A 3,638-nucleotide genomic window follows, 5' to 3' on the forward strand; every position below is an offset into this window, starting at 1 on the left:
TGCTGAGACAGATCTAGGAAAGAGTAGAGTGATTCTGGCAGCAGCATTTAGGATAGATTGTAGGGGAGACAGGTGAGAGGCAGGAAGGCCGGACAGCAGGAGGTTACAGTAAGGAAGACGGGAGAGAATGAGGGCCTGAGTCAGAGTTTTAGCAGTCGAGCAACAGAGGAAAGGGCGTATCTTTGCGATATTGCGGAGGAAAAAGCGACAAGTTTTAGAAATGTTTTGAATGTGAGGGGCGAATGTGAGAGTGTGACCCCTAGGCAGCGTGCTTGGACTACTGGGTAAATGATCGTAGTTCCAACAGTAATGTGGAAGGAGGCAGTAGGGCCAGGTTTGGGAGGAAGTATGAGGAGCTCTGTTTTAGCCATGTTGAGTTTAAGGCGGCGGAGGGCCATCCAGGATGATATAGCAGAGAGACATTCAGAAACTTTGGTTTGTACAGCAGGTGTAAGGTCGGGTGTTGAAAAGTATATTTTTGTGTCATCAGCATAGAGGTGATATTTAAACCCAAGAGATGTTATTAGGTCACCTAGAGAGAGTGTGTTCAGAGAAACGAGAAGAGGTCCCAGGACAGAGCCCTGGGGTACCCCCACAGAGAGATCAATAGAGGAGGAGGTGTTAGCAGAAGAGACACAAAGTACGATGGGAGAGGTAGGATGAGATCCAGGATAGAGTTTTGTTCCGAATACCAAGAGTATGGAGAATATGAAGGAGAAGAGGGTGGTCCACGGTGTCAAATGCTGCAGAGAGGTCGAGTAATAAGCAGAGTGTAATGACCTCTGTCTTTGGCAGCATGGAGGTCGTCAGTTATTTTAGTGAGGGCTGTTTCCGTGGAGTGAGCAGTGCGGAAGCCAGATTGTAGAGGGTCTAGGAGAGAATAGGTGTTGAGAAAATGGAGCAATCGAGAGAATACAAGACGTTCAAGGAGTTTAGAGGCAAAAGGCAGGAGGGAGACAGGTCGATAGTTAGAAGGACAGGTAGGGTCAAGCTTGCTGATTTTGAGTAATGGTATGACTATTGCATGTTTGAAGGAGGATGGAAAGGTTACAGAGCAGAGGGAGGAGTTAAAAATGTGTGTGAGCGTAGGGATTATAGTAGGAGCAAGAGGTTTTAGGAGATAGGAGGGAATGGGGTCAACAGGGCAAGTGGTAGAGGGAGAAGAGGCGATCAATAACGACACATCCTCCTATGAGACAGTGGAAAAAGAGTCAAGGAAGGCAGGAGGAGAGTTAGGAAGAGGTGTAGGATGGGAGGAAGAAACAGAGGGGATGTTCTGCCGTATGGATTCCACCTTTTCCTTAAAATAGTCAGCAAAGTCCTGAGCGGAGATGGAGGAAGGAGAGACAGCTGAGGGTGGTTTGAGTAGAGTATCAAAGACAGAGAACAGTCGGCGTGGGTTAGACTTGTGCATGTTGATTAGTGCAGAAAAGTAGGCTTGTTTAGCCTGCGAGAGGGCAGAGTTGAAACAGGATAGCATAAATTTGTAGTGAAGGAAGTCGGCGAGAGTGTGAGACTTCCTCCAGAGGCGTTCAGAGGAACGACTGGAGGAACGCAGCATGCGCGTGTGGGAATTTAGCCAGGGTCTGGGGTTAGAAGGGCAATGTTAATAATCATTTGGAGGACCACCCCATTACACACTGGTCTGTTAATCTTTATACTTTTTATAGCTATACAATATATCTGTAAATCTCTTCACCCGGTTCTAGAGGATTTACTATACCCATTGGTAGTACTTAGTCTCTCAGGCCTTTACAGGATGCTGGGTAGGAGCACACTGGGCATGAATAAGCAGATAGGACATTTTATGAAACAAAAAAGGTGGGTTATTTGACATATGGTGCTTCATGACACAACTCATGGCAAACAATAATACTCTAGACTTCATCTGCAGATAGCTCTCACTCATACGCTGGGGAGGTACTTAACTTGTTACCCGTAGTAAAGGCAAAATTAGCAGTCACTTGCATAGCCTTAGTACTGCCCCACTACTTGTCGAATGGGCATTTCAGGCATACACTTTGGGCTCCTGGATTAGAAACCCGCTATTACTGTATGTATTCTATACTTCCACCATACCTAGTTGATCAGGAATGGACTGGAAACCTTCAGGTTGGGCTGGTCCAAACATACTCCAGTTACTATGCCAAGAACTCCTATCAAGAGCATGCTGCATCCTTATCAATAGAGAGAACAATCGTGGTCCCTTACTACTGGCGCTTACTTAGACTGGGCTATGTCTCCTAACTGAAACAACAAACGGGTCAGGACACATCTGAATACACTTAGCTATATTTAATAAACACACAATCCCAGTAATATCTAACCCCAGAACCCACCACATCACTATATATATTATATATAATCAAAAACAAATAGACGATACTGTTCTGTGGCTAATGAAATGCTTTTATTTGTGCGAGCTTTCGACATACACTGGTCTCTTCTTCTGGCGATGTTACAATGGACAAAGCAAGAAAGGGTTTTAACTTAAAAACAGTGCATCTTGGAATGTTATCTGTGACTATACTGTATATATGTGTCAAAAGGAGTGCTACTGAGCGTGGCCAAATGTATACAACAAAAGACAAAAATACCCAATGCTACATCCAATGTGACATATATATATATACATATATATATATATATATATATATATATATATATATATATATATATATATATATACCCTTGATACTCTATAGTGACATCACATGTCACAAGACAAACAGGGGCGGGGCAATACTGGAGTGAGCCTACCCCGTTAACTCATAGAACTAGTAGTCCCCAAAGAGGGGGCTACATTTCATTCAACCATACTAGCCCTGGAGAGCAGGAGAGTTCTGAAGTACATTTTTAAGCGTTTTAGGTAGGATTTATGAATATATGTACGGAACACAGATTGAGAACCCCTGCCTTCAAGAAAACAGTAGGTATATTATATGCGTTGGTACTTTTTTATTGTACATTTTGCAGTTAATCTGTTGGGTTTAAATATAAAAAGATAATGTTCTTTAGAAAAATGCAGTAATCCTTAAAGTACTGTAAATTTTATTTACAGTTAGGTCCGGAAAAAATTGGACACTGACAATTTTCATAATTTTGGCTCTGTACGCCACCACAATGGATTTGAAATGGAACAACCAAGATGCAATAGAAGTGCAGACTTTCAGCTTTAATTCAAGGAGTTGAACAAAAATATTGTATGAAACGTTTAGGAATTGCAACCATTTTCATACACAGTCCCCTTATTTCAGGGGCTCAAATATAATTGGCAAATTAACACAATCATAAATAAAATGTTCATTTTTAATACTTTGTCGAGAATCCTTTGCAGGCAATGACTGCTTGACGTCTGGAACGCATGGACATCACCAAACACTGGGTTTCCTCCTTTTTAATGCTTTGCCAGGCCTTTACTGCAGCCGTTTTCAGTTGCTGTTTGTTCGTGAGTCTTTCTGCCTTAAGTTTTGTCTTCAGCAAGTGAAATGTATGCTCGATCGGGTTGAGATCAGGTGATGGACTCGGCCATTGCAGAATATTCCACTTCTTTGCCTTTAAATAACTCCTGGGTTGCTTTCGCAGTATGTTTTGGGTCATTGTCCATCTGTAAAGTGAAGCCCTGTCCAATCAACTTT

This window comes from Ascaphus truei, chromosome 4, assembly GCF_040206685.1.
Source record: "Ascaphus truei isolate aAscTru1 chromosome 4, aAscTru1.hap1, whole genome shotgun sequence".
In the NCBI taxonomy this organism is placed as follows: domain Eukaryota; kingdom Metazoa; phylum Chordata; class Amphibia; order Anura; family Ascaphidae; genus Ascaphus; species Ascaphus truei.